Below are 22136 nucleotides of genomic sequence, written 5' to 3' on the forward strand. Positions count from 1 at the left end.
AATTCCCAGCACCCACACAGTTGATGACGGCCATCAGTAACTTCAGCTCCAGAGGCCGGAGGATCCAACCCTCTCTTCTGGCTTTCACTGGCGCTGTGTGTACATGGTGAGCAGACATGCAGGCAACTAAAACACCCACACACACAAAAGTAAAAACAAGGAAACCTTTAACAATCGTTGGAAGATGTAAAGATGTTGAGGGAAGCCCCTCCCAGCTCCATGTGAAATGATGACGTCATAGAACACGTGGGGAAAGGTCAGAGGGGCTGTTGGCAGGAATTGTCACATGGAAACGCTGCCACAGGGACCAAATAGGACCAGAGTAAGGGAAGCTACTTCCTGTAAAGCAGTGATTCTCAACCTGTAGGTCGCAACCCCTTTGAGGCCGAACAACCCTTTCACGGGGGTCGCCTAAGACCATCGGAAAACACAGGTATCTACATGAGGATTCACAACAGTAGCAAAATCATAGTTATGACGTAGCAATGGAAATAACGTGATGGTTGGTGACCACCACACCCTGAGCACTGTACTGAACCGTTGTGACGTTAGGAAGGCTGAGAACCACTGCTGTAAAGGGTTAGAATGTCTTTCGAGCTTCCCAACCAACCCTCCGGCCGTCCTATGGCGATCTCTTCGTAGATGCTATCTGGTGATGCTGCTAAACTGAGCAGTAAGACTTCTCTTTAGCGTCTCCATTGCTCTTCCTTTGGTTATTATCTTCCTCTCCCAGTACATCCTGTTCTTTGATGCCCTTTCTTCAGCCTGGCATCTTCATGTCACACAGCATTCTCCTTTCCCAACTTCCACAATGGCCTGATCTGTGCTGTCTCGGGGTCTTGATGGGTGGTGGAGTAATGGTACCCTTTGATGAGCAGTGGATGCTGAAATTTCAAATGAAAGCTGGGTCTCACTGTATTTCTGTGGCTGCAATTTAAAAGGCCAGTTTGGATCAACTCTCTTTTAACTTCAAGGATTGACTCAATGGGGAAAGGTTGGATTGTTCAAGCTTATGGAGGAACAATCAGTCAGCAGAGGGATCTATGTTTTCTCGACAATGTACCTTCCAGGTGACTCCCCGTCCCTCTTTGTCTCAGACCACTGCTTACCCACTGATGCCGGAAGTCACATGGACCCTACTACAAGGTTTAGAGTACATCTTCAGAGCAGGGCTTGGGCAGCCGAATGGTTCTCCGCAACAGAAGCTTCTGGAGAAGCGTGATTCAGTGCTCCCTCTCATAAAAGGTTATTGCCGATTCCATGAAACTTGCAGACACTTAGGGAGGGCACCTGCCACTCCCCGTTCCCCCCTCCATGTCGCCACGTCTCAGCGGCTTTGCTCTTCCTTCCGTGATTTCACAGTCGAGGGCTCCCAGGAACAGCCAGAGCGGCACACACTGGGTAACCAACATTTTCCCATTAAGTCTCCACTTCCCTTGCTTTATAATAGACTCCTGTCAGACCACAGAGTTGCCGTACATAAGACAGACGAGCTTTAAAACTCGTGGAGAGAAACGTCTTTCAACTGCTTTTGAAGGGACCGAATGTTACACAGGAAGAGAATCTGAGAAAGTCTCCTCATGCGTTTGGCTACCCATCTGGCTGACTGACTTCTGAAACAGCTGGAGTTTCCAAATGTAAAGTCGGGCTTAAAGATGTCCTGGGTGAGAAATACTGCCTCAAGTTTAAAAGGAAAAAAAAAAAAGGTAAACACATTTAGTAAAGTTAATAGTGGCTAAATTTCTAAGTCTACGCTTGTGAAATTCAATCTGCTCATTTGCCAGGGCATGATTTACTCACAGTTCATAAACACATTTAAGTGCTCAGTAAGAAACACACAATCTCCTCAAAATTTATGGGAAATTGAAATAACTCCTTCAGTGTAGAGGATGGAAAGATCATGGTGCATATATATTATATATGCATAATTATATAATTATATTTGTATATATGTAATATGAAATACATTATAATGATGTGTTTATACACACACACACACACACACACACACACACACTATAGATATTTGTTTGTTTGTTTTTTTGAAACATGATCTCACTAGGTAGCTCTGGCTGTCCTACTCACTCTGTAGACCAGGCTGGCCTCGAACCCAGAGATCTGCTTGCCTCTATCTCCCAGGTGCTGGGATTAAAGGTGTGTGACAGCGAGATGGGTTTAGCACCTTTGGTGGAAGAGCTGAGACTTATTTCCAGGGCAGGAGCTCTTGAGAAAGCTTTAAGCTCTTAAAGCCTGTGGATTAATATAGACAAATGAAACTCAAGCAGTTAAAGTCTTAAACTTCGAGTCTAAAGCGAAAGGTCTGACTTTGTTCAATGGAGAGTTTCAATGCAGAGAATGAGGAACTTCCTCCCTGATCACTAAAGTGAGACATATTTATTGTAGAAAGCTTGGGAACTCCAGAAGAGCAGAAGTCAGAATAGGTGGGGAGGGGTCAATGGCTCAGGGGGGAAAATGCTTACTGGGCAAGCATGGGAGCCTGAGTCCAGATCTGTAGCGTCCATGTGGAACCCTGGGCATGTCAGCTCATTCCTGCAATTCTAGCACTGGGAGGTGAGGGCGAGGGATGGCAGAGACAGGCAGGTCATCGGGACTTGCTGTCCAGTCAGTCTAGACAGAACAGTGAGTTCTAGGTTCAGTAAGAGACTCTGTGCAAAGCAATAAAATAAGAAACCCAACACGAACCTTTGGCCTCTTCATGCAAACGCACAGGTAAGCTCACCTACACACATATGGACACACATGCATACCACATACACACACACACACACAAAATCTTTTTAAAAAAATCAGAATAAAATCGTGTCAAATCTTGTCAATCAAACACAATTGCTGTTATATTAATAAACATCGCATCTTTTCTCCTACGTAATTGGCCAATTTTCTTTAATGAGGCATCATTCTTAGTCAACATGCTGGTTGAATCTGCTTCTTTGAATTAAAAATGTATCCTGAAGTTTTCTGGAAGGAGACTTCTGGGAAATGAGGGTTTAATATCATCTGGAGCAGAGAAAGAATCAGAAAGAGGGAAAAGGGAAGCAGAGACACAGCAAACCAAAGACCTCTTGCAGTGTTCTCTGTTAGATAGGAATATGAATGCAGGAAGGTTGGGGGATGGAGACCTCATTGTTTTTATAGTCAAAGACCAAAATCTAGAGGCATAGATTATGCCTCTAAAATTAAGGACCTCATTCAGGCCCCAGTTCCTTCTCCTACATGCTTAGGACCTTTGAACATGCTTCTGAACATCTCTGAGTCTTTGATTCAAGAAAACTGAGTGATTAGCATAGGTGAGTCCTAAGTGTGCTGGGGGATATCTTTCTATATGCTGCGAATATATGTTGTTCCTGTTGGTTAATAAATAAGCTGCTTTGGCCCATGGCAAGGCAGCTTAGAGGCAGGCAGGAAATCCAAGGAGAGAGACAGGAAGAAGAAAGGAGAATCAAGGAGATGCCAGCCAGGAGACGCAAGATGTGAAAGTACTGGTAAGCCACAAAGCCATGTGGCAATGTACAGATTAATAGAAACGGGTTAGGTTATAAGAGCTAACTAGCAAGAAGCCTGCCATAAGCCATATAGTTTGTAAGTAATATAAGCTTCTGTGTGCTTACTTGGGTCTGAGTGGCTGCAGGACCGGATGGGACACAGGAAAACTTCTGACTACATAGGTGTTTCATATATGGCTTCTTATCTTGCTGGTAGCTTTGTGGGGAAGGATTTATTAACTATAATTTCCACATCAATCCATAGAAAGGTCATAGGGTTAGCCTTCCCATGTGGCAGAGCCAGCACCCAAACCCAGATCTAGTCTCCTTCCTTGTCATGTTGGTGCTCCTCACTCCTCACACACGACACAGAGCTACTGCTCCGTTTTCCTCCCTTCTTCCAGGGTGTCAGGAAGATGAATGACCCATCACACAGGAAACATTTTGTAACTGTTAAACACAGTGGGCAGAATCTTGTTCGAGTCATCTCAAACCAGTTCGATTTCAAGCCATCCATTTTAACACACACTTGGGTCACCTGTCTATCTTCACACAATACATGAAGTGTGAGGTCTCTGAATGGCCTATCGAGGATGGCTGAGCATGAGCTTTATCTGGCATGGCAGTCTTTGGTACTCTATCATTTCTCCTGTTTGCCTGAACAGCCCTCTGTGGCTCCTCAGTGAAAGTTCATGCCAGTCTGTAAGTTGATGACAGGCCTTTTAGCCCAGCCAGTTCCAACACAGGCTGCTGCAACCTGGACAAAATAAACCACACTCCTCTCTGGGTCCCGACACTTTGAAGAAATGGAGGATGACTTTTCAAAGATTGCTTTGGAGAAATAAAACTTGAGCTTGCGCCCTTTCCAGATGTCCGGCCAGGAAGCCCCAGGTGCAAGTGAATCAGCCGACAGGGTCCTCTCACTGGAGACAGCACAAGGCCCCTGTGTCCACAGGCAGCTGGGCAGTGGCTGGGCTCTTGGCGATGCTTAGCCTCAGATGTGGCCCGGCGGAGGCTGATTCAGGGGGAGACGCTGCCTCTCACTGAGTCATGAGCCTGTCTTGGAACTTTGCAGGCTTGTGCTTAGGTAACTTGCCCAGTGTTTGTGGTTCACTTTCCACAGCTGACAGCTGAGTCCAATGTGGTGGGGAGGGGGCAGGGGCATGGGGGACAAGTGGACCTACAGAGGGAGAGTGAGTGATGGTGTGTGGCAATAAGGGAGGTTGAGTTGCTATTTAAAAGACTCAATCAAGGCAGGGATGCTTCAGAGAAAAATTTGGAATTTACCAGCTGAACCTAAAAGCAGACAGAAAACTCAGGGGGATTTACCTGTGGTAGAGAGCTCCTCCCACCTGGCATTTCACCACACAAGTCACCAGGAAGTAGCTTTGCTGTGCAGGCTCAGAGTCACAGCAGTACAATTAGCAAATCAAGACTGAAGTAGTTAGGTCTGTGGCAATTGTAATGGGGCAAAGGAGGAGTTCATCAGACTTTTACCTGAAATTCTGGCCAGGGATGTCTCCTGTCCTTTAGCTGTATATAGTCTCGGGTGACATCGAGTTTAAGGTTCCTAGAATTTATGTTAGCCCCCAGACCCTCCAGGTGCTGCTACAGAGTCTACAGATCTGGTCCCATCCACGGCAGCCTCTTTCCCTTAATAACTACTATATAAAAGTCACATGATACTCTCCCAAAGAGCCGGATCTCAACCCCACCCCACCCCAGGTCCATTGCAGCTTGACTGCAGTCACGTAGTAACTCAGCCCCGCTCCCCTATCCCGGGTCTCTGTGACCCCTGTCATGTAGCATCGGTCACATATTAACCAAGCTGCTTCTTCACCGTCCAGGATCCCTCAACATGAAGCAGAGGGAGCTTCTCTGGCTTCCCCAAGTATTCCCAATATTTAGTTTCTGAAGGTGAAGCTGAGTGTTTGCACCATGCAAGGAAGTAGACACTGTTCCCAAAGTTCACTCCACTTCTCTGACCGAAGAACTCAAGGAAGCCTGCCTGCTTGTTGCGGGGTCTGAGAGTCTTTGAGAACAGAAATGCAAAGACCAACACAAGCTGGAGACCAGGCCTAGGAGGGGAGAGTCTTGGGTGAGTCCTACACAGGCAAAAATATCCAAGAATCTGAAGCTTAGGGTGGTTCCATTGCTTCTAACTCCACATTAGAATATTCAGTCACCGTCATCTGCCTTTGATCACGACAACAGCTCCTTGCTCGGTCAGAGGAAATAGAGAAAAGACCGAGAAATAAAGGGCTCAAGCTGGAAACTGGAATGTTCTTGTCAGCACTTTGAGAAAGCTAACAGATGGGAAGCGTTTTGCCCACTCTTTAATAAACATGTGCTGATTTCGGCAAAGAGTTGTGAAATCCCACAGGGTCTCGAAAATACCTCGTCCTCTATCATCTCAGAAGCTAAATATGAAATAACTAAGATGACCCAAAGCATGTGAGTGTCTGAGATACATGCTAAATTTAAAAATAGAGAGTTCATTTGATCAAATTATAGGTCTTTCCCCACTAAGTTTTCTGTGTGTGTGTGTGTGTGTGTGTGTGTGTGTGTGTGTGTGTACACACGCATGCATGTTTGTTGGGAAGAATCTAGAAAATTGACTTGAAGCACAGGTGTTTGAAAGATTGAGTACAAAAACAACATCTGTAGACGAATCGCTAAACAGTTGTACAATAAAAAATACAGAGCCAGAAATTAGGGTTAAAACCTGAGAGCTCAGAGGAATAGGAAAAGCCACAGCCACGTCTCCTCTCACCAACTCCTCAGCTTCCAAAGAGACCTACTTCCTGTCTACCCACGCCTATATGCCTTTCTGTTCAGCCATCTCATTTCCTCTCTCCACCCAGCTACATCACCTCCTGTCTGTCTGTACAGACCTCCGGACCTTTATGGTTAACTAGTGTTGGAATTCAAGGCGTGTGCCATCACGCCTGGCTCTGTTCTTAGTGTGGCCTTGAACTCACAGAGATCCACCTTCCTCTGCCTCCCGAGTGATAGGATTAAAGGCGTGCGCTACCATTGCCTGACCTCTATGTTTACTACAGTGGCTTGCTTTTTCCCTCTGATCCTCAGATAAACTTTGCTAGGGTGCACAATATATTGGGAGAAACAAAGTATCACCCACCACAAGCATCTGCTGACCAACTTTAACAGAGATGCCAGTGGGGTGGCAAGTATTTGGGGGAGAAATTGAAACCATCCCCTGAATGAGGACTATGTAAAAATTAATTAATTAATTAATTGATTGATTGATTAATTAATTAAAAAAAAGAACACAGTTGAAAAAAATAAAGGCTGTAGATAGAACACTGATACATATGGTACTATCTGGTAGAATGTATTGCAAACAGGAATCCCTTTCATCACGTAATTTGCAAACCCAGGAAGGCTTTTATCCTTGGCAGAATGAACAAACTTGTTCCTGTATGAACACAAGTGACTCCCCCCCCTCCCCCGTTTCTCTTTGTCTCAGGGTGTTTCTTCCCCCTTTCCTGTGGGGTCCAGATCTTCACATTGTCCTCTTCCCGCATCATCTGCTCATGAGATGGAAGCAATCAGGATCTTACAAGCAGCTTAGGATGAGTGGACAGCGACCTCCCTTCTTCTGGTTGTGATGTCTATGACTAATTCATAAACACAGGGTTGTGAGTCACCCCAAACTCCCTGAGTCCCTAATGGCCATATTAGGTAGGCAGAGAGGAGAGGCTCTGGGACCCAAGTCAAGCGCACCAAAGGGCCTTTGGTCTGTATCTTTCCTTTAAACGCTGCTCAGGAGGGGCCCTGTTCCTTGCTCTTGACGATTCACTCAACTGTTCACTCACATGAGCTGGTGTGTTTATTTGCCAAGGTTTGTTTCCCTAATCCACCTGTTCATTAAAATTCCTGGGGTTCTTCCCAGGATTCTCTCCCAGAGATACTGGATTTAGGGATTAGTTCTAGAATTCTTTAGGGATCCCCCTGAGAGATTCTTATCTTGAGGCAGATATTCTGAAAATTCCCATGCTCTCTCTTCTCAATGGGATTTTTAAGAGGGAAAACCTTTCAGCCAGGTGATTTAAAGCTCAATGGTGAGTGCAAAAGCACTTTGTATGCCTGAGTCACAAAGCATCAGATAGACTTAACTTGCAGTACAATTAACTTCCAAATTACAGAGTAAAATTCTCAAGGAATCTCCATCCAACCATTTCTTTAGCCAATTGTCCGTGTCATCTGCTCAGGACCAGGCATTGTTCTCGATAGTAGGGACACAGTAATGAAAAGACAGTTCTGATCCCTGCTCATAGTGCAGACTTCAAATTATAGTCCCCATTACATTAGCAATAAAATATCAATATTGTATTTGTACAGTACCCTACAAAAAAATGACATGGAATGATAGTTACACACTGTTCATGCGTGCATCAGATTCTGTTGTCGGTGGCTTGGGTACATCAGTGAACATATCAGGTAACGATCTCTGATCTCATGGAGCTGATATTCTAGTGCAGATACAACACTAGAAAATCTGATCAATTAGGTAACGCATTGAGTATGTATTGCCTTGGGTAGCAAAGGATACTGGTTCTATGATGGGGCAGGGGTCAATAAGTGAATAATGACCACTGAATAAGTGGATAGCCTCATTGTTAAGGGGGTCTTTTAAGTGAAGACTTGCAGATGCAGGATTCATAAGGTGGGACAAATTCCCTAAAGTGGGGAAATATTTTTAAAGAAGAGCAAGAGAGGCCAGGACATAGCAGAGGTAGCTGGGATCATTTAGGGACTTGTCAGCTGTTCAGAGTGAAACAGGGAGGCATTGCCGGGTTCTGAGCAAAGGGTGACATGATGTGACATATTATTATGGGATGATTGTGTTGTGAGTAGGCTGTAAAGGGACATGAATGGAGAACATGAACCAGTTACTTAAATAGCATCTAGCTGTATGTATCTAGATTCAGATGCACATCTGGACAAGCTACAGATGTGCGCTAATGAGAAGCCAACAGTACTAGGCACTAGAGAAAAAGCCTTCTCCAAGCACACAAGAGCATATGTACAAGAGTAGTCATGTGTGTGTGTGTGTGTGTGTGTGTGTGTGTGTTATAAACAACAACAGAACAGCCAAGATGTTCATGACTAGGAGTCAGTAAATGTAAGCTCACTAATTCCAGGACACTGCCCAGTAGTTAAAAAGAATGATTGAGCATTGTCTTATCAAGATGGGTAAATTCCTTTAACTGTTTATCTTTAACAATTAAAATCAAATTGGGATAAGAGTTGCAATATAATAAGTTCAAGGGCTAAAATAGTACTGCACACTTTAGATACAAAAATAAGCTGGATGGTGGTGGCACCGCACTTTAATCCCAGCACTTGGGAGGCTGAAGCAGGTCAATCTCTGTGAGTTCAAGGCCAGCGTGGTCTACAAAGTGAGTGCCAGGACATCCAGGGCTACACAGAGAAACCCTGTCTTGAAAAACAAACCAACAGAAACAAAAACAAAAAAATATAAACTGTAAGATCAAATGAAGAAAGAGATCTCTTTTCCTCATGATAATTATGTCACGGAATGGAGAGGGGGAAGGGTTTGGAAAGAAAGGGAACAAAATAAATTCGAAACATCCCTGAAATCTGGGTATTCATGTTAATCACGCCCCTCTTCCTCACTCCCTCCCTCCATTTAAAAAACTTTGAAAAACACTAAAATGTTCACGTTTATATGTTTTCGTTGAAAAAAAAATCAACAAACTCTAATAACCAACAGAAATGTTTTATGAAAATGAGTAAAAGAGAAGCAATTCTTAGAGCAATCTGTAAATTCTTAAGTCAACGTATGTCTCCGGGTTAAAATAACAGCCATCATATTATTATTTTCCATGAAGGTTCACTTGCTGGTAGTCAAAATCTGATGCTCAAAGAGTACTGTGAAGTGAAGGACATTGGCAGGGCTCAGAAGGAAGGTGTTGATGGCCTTCTCCCACCCTGTTTCCTAAGTGACCAGTCTGTCACTTTTGTCTCTTGACCTGAGTTACAATCCCTTTTACTTAAGGGAGTCACAGACGCCAGAGCCTTTTTCAATATAGGCACTCCACATCGAAAGAAAGGTTTGCTTTCTCTCTCTCTTTGGCAGGAAGGCTGTGATTCCAGAGGCCTTGGATACCCGGGAGGGAGAAATACCACACAAAGAAGCCGGGAAAAAGGTGAATGAGGCACTTTCCTGGGTCCTCTCCACACCTTAGCCCGTTATCAAGCTCCATCCACATTTCTACCTGGCTCTCCATTCTTCTTCGTCAAACCTCAACAGAAAAACAGACCATTGTAGCTAGAGTTTTCCTGCCTTGCCCACAGTCAGGACAAATCTTTGTCACCCGCCAGTCCCACAGCCGCTCAGACCCAACCAAGTAAACACAGAGACTTATATTGCTTACAAACTGTATGGCCGTGGCAGGCTTCTTGCTAACTGTTCTTATAGCTTAAATTAATCCATTTCCACAAATCTATACCTTGCCACGTGGCTGGTGGCTTACCGGCATCTTCACATGCTGCTGGTCATGGCGGCGGCTGCAGTGTCTCTCCACCTCCGCCTTCCGCTTCCCATAATTCTCCTCTTTCCTTGTCCCACTTACTTCCTGCCTGGCCACTGGCCAATCAGTGTTTTATTTATTGACCAATCAGAGCAATTTGACATACAGACCGTCCCACAGCAGACCATCTCCCCTCAGTCTCTGTGTCTTTATCTCTGAAGGCATCCATGTCACATAAGACTTTGATCCAGTTCATTTGACAGGCTCTTCTTTTATAATGTGTCTTTTGTTACATGCCAGCCGCGACCGTCTGATGGATTAGGAAGGACCACCGCATCATACTGCCTGAATTCATGTCTAGCTTTTCCTGCCTTTCATCTTTCTGACTGCCTGCTTTTGTACCGCGTTTGTCAACATTTAACAGCTTTTGTAGAATTGGTGGTGCACACAAGACACCCGCATTGAAAATGGCTCTTGTGAGCCGGGCGGTGGTGGCACACGCCTTTAATCCCAGCACTCAGGAGGCAGAGCCAGGTGGATCCCTGTGAGTTCGAGGCCAGCCTGGGCTACAGAGTGAGATCCAGGACAGGCTCCAAAACTACACAGAGAAACCCTGTCTCGAAACAAACAAACAACAACAACAAGGCCCTTGTGGGTTTTATCTGACTATCTACAAAGTTCCTACATCCGGGTTCCCAAGGTTCATGAACTTGGCTTCATGGCGTGGGGGTGCTTTAGGGGGACATTGGCTATGAATGGTCTCACTCCTGCACACAGAGGTTGTCTTCCTCTTCTGCTTGCAAAAGCAGGCCAAATGGCTTAGGAAGCTTATTATTTTGTGGAGCTGAAATGTTATTAGCTGAAGAACAACCCGAGCAAAGGATATTTCAGCGAGTGACAAGTATGTTTTGTACAGTGTATTGATGATAATCTCTCTTCTCTGCCTCTTGCTCTCCTGGTTTTGTGCTAGAGGCTTCTTTTGAAACAAGTGTTTTCAGATTGGAGCACGTTATGGCAAGGAGCCCGGAAGAGGTGGATTTAGCGCACCGAAGTCCTGTTTTCAATTATCAAGAATCCACAAAACCACAGGCTTAGGTTTGGGATAGCCAATTTCAACGTTTGCCCTTCCAATGTAAATGTATAAAACATAAGCTGTTTAGCAGTACTGGGGTCTTGCTCAGTGACACGAGTCTCATCTCTCTAGCAGAGTACCTGCTGTGTAGGCTTATCACAAAAGCAGGTTTATGGCGCCTTCATTAATATGTCTGCACACTGACTAGACCCTGGGATGGGCAATCGTTTTTCTCTAAGCTGTGATCCATCATACATATTCAATTTAATATATTTCATTATGCTAATTTGAACAAGAAAATAGATTTTTTTCCTTACGAGTTCCAGCATATTTTCCAAAGACAGAGAAAACCTGTTACTGTTAGAATACTTTATTCAATTGTTATATAAGAATTTCCATTTTAATGCAGGCAAGTGTCTGACTTGAGGTCACATGATGCAGAAGAACAAGAGTGGTTCAGACAATGGAAAGCAGGGAGAATAAATGATGGGCAGAGCATAAAGGCAGGAAGGATGTCCATGGCTGGCATAATCCTGGGTCACTTAGCTGGGCCCTGTCCATGCCAGAAATTCCTTGTTTCAGATCAGCTTACTGATAAGCTCCATATTCCTTTAGTTTCTCACAACCAGTGTAAAGAATAAGTAGTTGGAGTCACAGGTCACTGAAGTCACCTAATAAGTCCTAATGTGTCAGTTTTCTTACCAGGAATAGGGCTGAGGATAATACTTGACTGCTGACCTCAGAGTGTTGCTCAGAAGCTAATGATACGAATGGAAGTGTTTGTAAATGATAGTGTAAGATTGATGTCCTCCGTTACATTTCTACTATTAAGAATGAAATAATGGTTTAGACTTAATTTATTTCAGTTGACCTGCAATATATGGCCCCAAGTTTCTTTGTCCAACACAGAAGCTGGTAGCTATTGACATTCATTAGGTTGAAATTGAATACTACCTTTTCAAAGAATCTGGCCACTCAGTAGTGCTCACTACATAATGTTGGCAGCTACATGTGTCTAATGGTTACCTCTCAGCATGGCTGCTAGAACCTTCCCTCTATTGAGGATGGGCTGGTCTAAAGTTTAAAGGGATGGAACTTTGCTTGATTGTCTACTATATACAAACACTGTTTTTTGAAAAAGATTTATTATATTGTATTGCATTTAAGTGTTGTGTGTATGTGCATGGAAGCCAGAAAGGAGAGCTGGATCCCTTAGAGCTGGAGTTACAAAAGCTTACAAGCTGCTCCATGCAGGTGCTGAGATCCAAACTCTGGTCCTCTGATGGAGAGGAAGTGCCCTTAACTGCTGAACCACCTCATTTGGAACCTAAATGATGCTCACTTTCTAACTAGCAGCTTGCCTTTATGTGATAAAGAGGAACCAAATTCTATATTCACTAAATTTCAACCTTAGCCGAGGTCTTTATAAGTGTAATCAAGAGCTTATGGAGTTATTATTGAAAAAGCAAGCAACTTTTTGGTAGTTCGTTACAACAAATTCTGAAGCCATAAACTGTTTTATACACCGTAAAAATGGTTCTCTAGCTTTGTTCCATGGAAACTCACTTTGCTTTGATTTACTGTGACTCGGGACTTAAAACTCAGAATGAGATTAATGAGCTGCTTCTGGTTACGTCATCTTCGTGGGTCCTCAAAGGCAGCCGCTGCTCTAGTCACGGACGATGCTCAGCTCTGCTCCGGCTTTCACCTAACAGAATGCCTACAGTTTCTGAGTAACTCACCCGACCGCGCAGCAGATCATGTAGTTGGCGTTTCTCACCGCTGCCTAGGCAGCTTGCCTGACTGTTTGCACAAAGACTCTGCATAGCACAGGGGCCAACAGAGGCAATTTAAGGAGAACCTGCATGGATCAAGCTAGGGTAAGCAGGCTGATAAGCCAAGGCACTTTCCGCTGGGGCATATGGTGCTGGTTATTTTTAATGGTCAACTTGACGCAACCGAGAATCACTTGGGAAGAGGGTCTCAATTGAGGAATTGCTAGATCAGTTGGACTGTGAGCATACCTGTAAGGAAGTTCTCCTCCTCTTCCTTCTCCTTCTCCTTCTCCTTCCCCTTCCTCCTCCTTCTCCTTCCCCTTCCTTCTCCTCCTCCTCCTTCTTCTTCTTCTCTTCCTCCTCCTCCCCCTCCTCCCCCTCCTTCTCCCCTTCATCTTTCTCCTCCTCCTCCCCTTTCTTCCTCCTCCTCTCCTCATCTTCCTCCTCCCCTTCATCTCTCTTCTTATGCTAAGACAGTGTTTCTCTGTGTAGCCCTGGCTGTCCTGGAATTTGCTCTAGACCAGACTGGTCTCAAACTCAGAGATCCAGCTAACTCTGTCTTCTGAGTGTTGGGATTAAAAGCTTGTACCACTGCATCCAGCTGGAGATTCTTTCTCAATTAGGTTAGTTGAGGTGGGATGATCCACTCTGACGTCAGCAACATCACATCACAGGTTGGACCCTGAACTGTATGATAGAAAAAAAGTCAGTCGAGCTGAGCGAGTAAACACACATTGACTTCTGTCTCTGTTCTCGAGTGTGATGTGACTAATTGTCTTGAGTTTTTGCCTTGATTTACCCACAGTAATGGAGTATAACCTGGAATTGTAAGCCAAACAAATTCTTTCTTCTCTAAATTGCCTTTTTCAGGGTACTTCATTACTACATTAGGAACGAGAAAACATACTTAACACTGTTTGATACTTTGTGATGATCATAGATCATAAATATATGAGGCACCAATCATTCGTGAGGATCATTAGGTTCCAAATGAGTGTCCTTGCTAGCAACACATGCTTTCTAATTTTCTATGTACTTCTTCTTCTTTTTTTAAAGACAGTTTCATTATGTAGCCCTGCCTGGCCTGGCACTTGATATATAGACCGTAGCCTTGAATTCATAGACATTGGTCTGCCTCTGCCACCTGAGTACTAGAATTAAATGCCCAGTGTGTGTATTTTTAAAAATCCTCCCATTGTGCTGTAAGCCTGAATTTAAGACCTCCTCCCTGCTTCAAGAAATGACATTAGGCATTTAAAATTTAAAATATATATATATATATATATATATATATATGTGTGTGTGTGTGTGTGTATATATATATATATATATATAATTGAATGAATACTGCGAATGTAATCTATGAATACCACAAATGTGATTAATATCATGAGTGTAATTAATGAATATCACGAGTGTAATTTAAAAAATAAATAAATTAAAAAAAAATTCATAAATGACCACTTAAATTTTCTGATGCAATGCTTTGACTCTAACAACAAGATATCATGTAATGGGAAAGAAATTCAGACAATGCCTTTGTGCATTTGTTAATTTGCTAATTGGCAAAGCCAAGGGTCTACTCCTTTGGGCCTGTGTTCTTTTAAGAAGAATACTATGTCAAGAAAAAGCAGTTCTATGTTCCTGAGATGGAATGCAAAGGGGTCCTGTTGTTGACTCCGAAAGGACTGCTGGGATGCTGAGTAATGAATCAGGCTGCTCAAGAGGTATTGAAGAACAGAAGTTGTGGCTGAGAGCACAGATAAGGGAACATTCTAGAAGACTGCTTGTACTTGAGTAGGAAGTGTATAGGGGACATACTTCGAGGATGTCAATACTGGTTGGCAGTTAAAGGAAAGATAGTCACAGCTATCATTTGTTAGAGAGGATACAAATACATAAAGAAAGTGTGGGAAGCTGAGGATCTGGGATGACCATTTCTGTAAAGGGCAAACAGCATGGCGAAATCATGGAGTCTGACGAATCTTGGGGCCAAAGAAGAGAACTGAGAAAGTCATCCCTGAAAACTGTGTGGCACCCGCTGTCCTGGTACTGAAGGGGAAAGGTTGACTTTTGTCTCTTCCCTCCCCTTCTCCCTTCCGCTCCCCTCACCTCTCTCTTCTGTCCTCTCCTCTCCCCACTTTACTCTCTTCCTACCCTCCCCTCTTCTCTGTGTTCCTCTCCATCTCCTTCTCTCCATTCCTTTGGCACTTACATCTCCCGGAAGTCCTTAACCTAAGAAACGCAGCAGTATCAGAGCATTAGAAAGGACAAAGGCTCCACTGTGGCATTTGGCTCTCACAATGACAGCTTTTTATTGGTTTCAAATTAGATCATAAGGTCTGTTCCCTAAGGAAAATGTGATGGGAGATAAAGACTCATACTTCTAAAAAAAAGGACTAAGATTATATTTTGAGTTTATGCACATATTAATAATTATTTTTGTTTTCAGATTGACCCAATTTGAAGAAGGAAGGGAAAGTTCAGACAAAGACACAAATTGTTCAGTGTCTGTTTCCCTCGTCCTAAGAATTATGGTTCTAAATAAAAATTAAAACCAAAGCTGAAAACAAAAACAAGTAAACACAAACAAAAAATCCAGAAAGGACTCCACTGACCTCCACGCCTGACATCGTTCTTCAGCCGCTTTCTCCTTCCATACAATGCTCTAAGTCTCAGTGCTTGGCCAACACAGATACCGCCCATGTGGCAGACACCGCGCCTGTGCGGCTACCACGGTATTCTTCTTCTGAAGGAATGGTTTACCACAGGTGAGTTTCTCCTCATGACCCAGAAAATCATGATGAATGCAAAATTAAGGCTACCATATTCCGAATGAGGCATTTCTCTTCAGCCCTCCTTAGAGGTAATTCTATCCTAAAGTTAAATATTCTTCCTCGCCGGTGGTGGTGGCTCACACCTTTAACCCCAGCACTTGGGAGGCAGAGCTAGGTGGATCTCTGTGAGTTCAAGGCCAGCCTCGGCCTCAGAGTGAGTTCCAGGAAAGGCGCAAAGCTACACAGAGAAGTTCTGTCTCAAAAAAACAAAACAAAACAAAAATATTCTTCCTCTATGTGCTTATACCTTCATATGTGTGTAGTTATTAATGTCTATAAACACACAAAGCTCTGTGTGCTTTTGAACGTCGCAGGAAAGGCACTGTGGCAGGAACACTAGTTCCTCATGCAGCTTTTCATGTCCAAGAGTATGGTTTTGTTAAAGCATCTGCTTATTATTCATCACATCTACCTCATCCCTTTTGATTGCTGAATGGTAACTTCTCATTGAGCATCCCTCAAGGTATAGCAGTGATCAAGACAGAGATCTTGGCTGGAAGGAACTTACATCCTATGGGAGGAATTTAGAAGATGTTACATGAACATAATAAGCAAACTGCATAGCATGTTCGATGGTGTTCGAAGGCACAAGAAAATGTACAGCCAGTGACTGTGGTTTGGGAGGGTAGAGTACTGACCCGGAGACAGCAAGTTGAAATTTCAATACAGATGTTCAATGTGGTTCTTTCATTATGCTGTCTCCAATTCTCTGACTGTAATTATAGGTAGAAGTGAGAGAGGCTTTTATTTGTCATATTATCAATATTTTTAGAATTCTTCTAAAATTTCACTGGAAATGTATGTTCCTAAAATTTTGAAATAATACTATTTCTGAAGTCAAGAACTCACCACCCCCCAGATTCCTTATTGCTGAACGTTTTCCTGTTTTTAATCACAAACAAGTTTCTTATTGATCTTGAATTTGTTTTCTTTCTGAGGTGATGAATTGATTTTCCCTTTAGTTTCTTAATGGAGTCAATTTATATCTAGAAATTCTGTCACCCTCACACATGTATAATTTGAAATATTTTTAATCTAAAAAATAAATACCTAAGGTGATTCTTAAAGAAGATGAATTAACTAAACATACTTCTGGCAAGATCAACCAATACATTTGACACAAATCAAATTAAACGCTCCTTCCTCAAGCTGTCTTGGTTACTGTTTTGTCATAGCAATAGAAAGCCAGCTTAATAAGGCAGTGGGCACTCTCAATCACTGACCTATCTCTTTAGTCCCACTGTGTGGTGGGTACCTGTTCCACCTATGACCTTGAGGTACCATCCCCTAGGGCGTGGCCTCTCGGCTAGCTTAAGACCTGAGGGGCACTTACACCTCGCTCTCTTCTCTCCCTCCTGGGCCTGGACGGTGTGAATGACTCAGGCAGCAGAAGCAATGTGGATCTGGCCATCAGCCTTCCAGGACTCTGTGATGATTTTGCCCTATCCTGTTTAGTGAGTTATTCTCCCCAATTTATATCCTAATAAACTCCCTAATACTCCTTAAGCAGACTCCCTTGAATACCTCACTATACCACTGTAGACATTCCTGACTTCCTTTAGCCTTTCTGCCTTTCTTCCTTTCTTCCTTCCTTCCTTCCTTCCTTCCTTCCTTCCTCCCTCCCTCCCTTCCTTCCTTCCTTCCTTCCCTCCTTCCTTCCTTCCTTTCTTCCCTCCTTCCTTTCTTTCTTTGTCATGTGGGGGTAACATTAAAACAGCTTCACCATGGTAGAACTGACAGACAGCAAATTCTACGTGTTTACAGCGTACGGTTTTGTTAAGCTTCGACATTTGCCGATCTCTGAAACCATCAGCACGAGTTAACGAACTCATCTTTCTCCCCCAGAGTTGGCGCGCTACCCTTTCTGCCTCCTTCCTGCCTGCCTGCCTCACCCCTCATTCTAGACAGCCATGGGCTAGTTTTCTGCTGTGATTCTACAGACATACCTTAGACCTAGTAGATTTCAATCACATGGTTATTTAGAGGTTCATGTGTTGTGTTGAGTTTCTATGTTACAGACTTAACTTTGGTATTTTTAATCTTACTCCTTCATGCTGTGTACCTGGTGGATTCTGAGGTCAGCTTTCCAATTCATGTAATTTTTTGTTTTCCCAGGCTGTTGAATTGTTTAAATCTTAGCTATGTTTTTTTTTTTTGTTTGTTTGTTTTTTAATGATCGGGATTTCTAATGGTTCTTTTCTTATATACTAACTGATACCTCATTTATTTGTCGAGATTTATCATTTCTTGTTATTTTCAAATAGTTTCCCATAATTTATTATTTGAAGAATCTAAGCATATTTGTTTTCAGATTTTAAAAATCATTTCTCCACAACTCAAAACTTAAGCTCCAATTCTCTGCCCTTCCTTCCGAATATTTTCTTCCTTTGTGTGTGAGAACACATTGGTGAGGGCACTTCCCTGGTGTTGGTGGCTCTCTCTCCCTCTTCCATCAACCGGCCTTACCCACTCTCTTCTTCTTTGGAAGTTTTGAGCTTGCTCTCACCTTGCTCTTCTAGGACCTTTAAATCTAACCCAATTTAAGAAATAATACATATAGACACCCAACCAGTGGGTGACTTGTTGCAATTTTGCTTTTGTACATAAAAGGGATTATCAAAAACACCTTATTGATTTCCTGTTGAATGAGTGACCATTTTGAAGAGAACTCATTTAGAGAAATAATGGTGTTTGAATTATTTTCTTTCTTTTTTTTTTTTCTTGTTTTTTTCGAAATAGGTTTCTCTGTTGTTTTGGTGCCTGTCCTGGATCTCACTCTGTAGACAAGGCTAACCTCGAACTCACAGAGATCCGCCTGGCTCTGCCTCCCAAGTGCTGGGATTAAAGGCGTGCACCACCCCCACACAGCTGAGACTGAGGGGGTTTTCTTTTGAAGTCTGGAGTTTGCCTATACAGCTAGACTGGCTGGGCAGCAAGACTGAGGGATCCCCTTGTCTGTTGGGCTTATAGGCATGCACTGCTGTACAAGTTGAGTATACATGGGCTTAGCATGTGGGGATGGGAGTCTGAACTCAAGCCTTCACGCTTATACAACAAGTGTCCTACCTGCTGGGCCATCTCCCTAATCTCATAAGGTTCGTTTTACTTCAAACAGTTCCTTAGAAAAGCAGTTCTCCTGGAATCCAGTGTTGTGTCTCTGACTGGAGTATCCGGGCATTTTGTCATTGATTCTACAGCCGAAGAACACCCATGATAGGCTTGGGGCCGCTGTAGTCAACAGTTACACTTCCAGCTTGATTGATCTGACTTTGTGATAATTCTCCTTAGAGAAGAAAAATGGGATGAACACCAAACTACCTCAAGTGAGGTTCAAGGAAATACAGACATTTGATTTTTTTTTTTGAACACTTCTTCTGAATTAGATTCTCTTGGGTGATACGATTGGAAAACAGCATTTCATTTCAGTGAAAATATGTTTGGCAGCCCCTCCATATACAAAGTTCAACTTCAGGGCAAAGAAAAGAAACACTCATTATGTAACCAAATCAAATTATGAGCTATAGAGGAGAGTTCCTGCCTTGGTTTAATCGGTAATAGGAAATAGATATAAGCTCTTTTAGATTATAGAGTTATTTTGGACATAACAATTCCAAGTATTTTCACCTTAGAGACCTTTACCATGGTATCTTATTTATTTAGAGACCATTACATAAGACACACAATAGTAAAGGCAGGGTTGACTCCTTTTTACTTTTCATGAGTATTCAGAAATGAAGAAAGGAAAGTAGTTCTATAAATAAAAAGAATCCTTTTCTACCTGCTGGATGAAGAGGCGTAGGGGCAGGAGGTGAGGAGGCCGGACAGAGATTCCTCCAAGCACTGCTTGGGTGATGGGGAGCTGCTTGTGGAGATTCTGTTTTTCCTCTGTCTTCTTTCTCTCTCCACTCAACGTGACCATTGGAATCTTCACAGCGTACATCTTCAGCTTCTCCCCCTACAGCAAAGCCGAAGATTAACAGTGTATTTAGTGGCCATGACCTGCATGTGGTTCTGAAAACATCTGAGCCACATTTAAAAAAATTAGACCTTACATTTACAAGTCCAGATTTTTAACTTCTTATGGGGCCGGGAGATCTGGTTTCCTTAGGTCACCGAAGCAACTGGGAGACTATGAAAACTTTCTCCTCAGCCACAGTGCTGACCTTGCTTGCCTCCCTCTTTATATTAGCAGCTGAATCCCCTCAGCCCTCGTTCCTGACATTTGCCTTCTGAAACATTTCCTGCATTATTTGTTTGTCCAGCAAGAATTCATCAGGAATCTGTGTTCTCAGCTCCATGGATGCAGCGGCGGACAAAACAGACAAGCTTCCCAACCTCGTGATATGTATATTCTGATGAGAAGAGACAAGAACAAACAAACACCTGTTAGGTGGAAGATGTTACAAGGAACCATGGAGCCTGATGCGTCCAACATGACTGTATCCACCTGGATATGTGTGGGAATGGGATTTGCCCCATTGCTTTGCATTTTGTAGACAATGAAGTGGGAGTGAAAGCCATCGGTGGCCTCTGGGTAGAAACATTGTTTCCAGGCTTTGACTCTTCTTTGCAGTGGCAATTGTTTTGAAAAGGACTGATGAAGGAGGATTGCCAGGGAGAATCCCTCGGTAGACTTTTCATAGTGCCGTCTTTTAAGCCAAGGAGATTTGGAAATTGGTTTTTACTGGTCTGAATCGGAGCAGAGTGGGGGGCAGGGATTGGAGTGGGGGCTGAGCTCACAGAGAGGGTAGGCTGGGGATTTCTCTCTGAATAGACGTTTGAGAGGGAAGTTGATTGAAGGAGTACGTGAGCTGAGGTACTCTGAAGGCAAGGCTACTCTTGGTTGCTCACTCTAGGAAGAGATGTGCATGCCCCCGTAACATAGACTTGAAATCCATTGATTTTCAGACACTATTCCTTCCCTGAGATTTTATTAAAATAAACACATTAATGTAAGGAACATGATGACATGCACTCCTAACATTGCTGTTCCTTGCCTGGAGTTTTGTCTTAGGCGTTGCCCACTTTCCATCTGATTTCAGGCTGTGACCAGGCTCTGCGGAATCCATCAACACGTTCATGCTGATTCTCAGCAGCGACGAAGGCCAGACAGCTTTCATCAGCATGCTCAGATCTGAGCTTATTCCCCAAGGGTGGTGGTGGTGGTGGGGAGAATAACACACTCTGTTTTGTTCCCTTTGGCCTGTTATGACTGTTTTAGAGAAACACATAAAGTAAATCAGCTCAAAGATAAAGCAATGTAATGCGTTTTTCAGCTGTGAAAATTGTCTTGGCCGCATGCAATTACTTTTCCTCTCAATGTGTAACAACTGATGTTTAAATCGTGCTATCAGTAGGCACTCTTTATTTTCTTATTCATGGGTGTCATTCAGGTACTCAGTATGTTATAATTTAAATTCTGATTCTTTAAAAATATAAACGCAGGAAAGGATGCCCTTTTTATATAAATCACATATATGTTAACCCACTGTGATGATTGCAATGTTTCTGCCTGCTTTAGATACCAGATGAGACATGAACCGATGATTATAATGATGGAGATTAAGTAGGTAAGTCTTTTCTATTATTATTTTATTCATTCTGGGAAAAAAAACCCTGGATCTGGCAATTTCTTGATTCTATATTTTCTTTGTTTTTCATCTGCATTACTGGACCCCAGGAACTGCGTCTTTCAATAGCTCTTCCCCTCTGTACCATGTGAGCAAGCATAAGAAATATTCTGGCACTATTGTTAGAGTAAAATCATCTGCTCGAGAGAATCAATTTTCTGGCCTGGGTAGAGACTTCATGTTCCAGTTAGGTTGGTTCAATCACTCTGGCCGAGGGATCATCCTAAGAAAGGTGGGTTCGCCTTCATCCCAAGAAAGATGGATTCACAGGCAGCCCTCCACTGACTAGATTTGAGGTTTGACACTGTAAGTTTGTTCATTAATTGGAACCTGCTTTGTACTCGATGGATGTTTGGGGGCTTCCATTTTGGAAAATGTAAGCACACAAACAAGTCTAAGCTATTCCGGAAGCACTTGGCATTCTTGTGAAGGGGAAGAATCCAGCCCCTCACTCAGTATGCGCCATGAGTTATATGATCTGTTAAGATCTAGGGCATAGTTTTCTTATCTCTGGGAACTCATGATCTCACTGAAAGAGCATTTGACACACGGAGCAAGTTGGAGTGCTTGAAAGCCGAGTGGAAAGTATGTAATCTGGCAATAACTTCCACAGAAGACCAGCAAAGGCGTGTTGGAGTCAGCCTTCCGGAGGAGTAAGACGAGAGATGGAGTTTATGAATTGGAAGGCAGAGGCATCCCAGTTTTCAAAAACTATCTACTCAATGACGAGTTACTCTCTAGATGAGAAAATGTCACTGAGCTACCCTGTTCTTAACTTTTCTTTAACTCATGCATTTG

The 22136-nt window shown here is 43.1% G+C and overlaps 2 long non-coding RNA genes across 4 annotated transcripts in view; one reads left to right on the forward strand and one right to left on the reverse strand.

Annotated features, from left to right (window-relative positions):
• The first annotated feature begins 315 nt into the window (after window positions 1–315).
• LOC121822068 (uncharacterized) overlaps window positions 316–22136 on the forward strand; it is a 31208-nt gene continuing 9387 nt past the window's right edge. The window contains exons 1-4 of the long non-coding RNA XR_006063042.2: window positions 316–433; window positions 1451–1706; window positions 15324–15642; window positions 19971–21278. This is a non-coding gene — a long non-coding RNA (uncharacterized LOC121822068). The remainder of the gene's footprint in view (window positions 434–1450; window positions 1707–15323; window positions 15643–19970; window positions 21279–22136) is intronic.
• LOC143268309 (uncharacterized) lies at window positions 13314–20057 on the reverse strand. 3 transcript variants are annotated; one of them, XR_013044102.1, is made up of 4 exons: window positions 19761–20057; window positions 19487–19663; window positions 15490–16219; window positions 13314–13558 (listed from the first exon to the last, which is right to left on the reverse strand). It is a non-coding gene; the product is annotated as an uncharacterized LOC143268309 (long non-coding RNA). The 3 variants fall into 3 exon arrangements; XR_013044104.1 differs by lacking the exon at window positions 13314–13558 and adding an exon at window positions 18775–18991 and having other exon boundaries at window positions 15157–16219; XR_013044101.1 differs by lacking the exon at window positions 13314–13558 and having other exon boundaries at window positions 15157–16219.

Source organism: Peromyscus maniculatus, chromosome 13, assembly GCF_049852395.1.
Source record: "Peromyscus maniculatus bairdii isolate BWxNUB_F1_BW_parent chromosome 13, HU_Pman_BW_mat_3.1, whole genome shotgun sequence".
Classification (NCBI taxonomy): domain Eukaryota; kingdom Metazoa; phylum Chordata; class Mammalia; order Rodentia; family Cricetidae; genus Peromyscus; species Peromyscus maniculatus.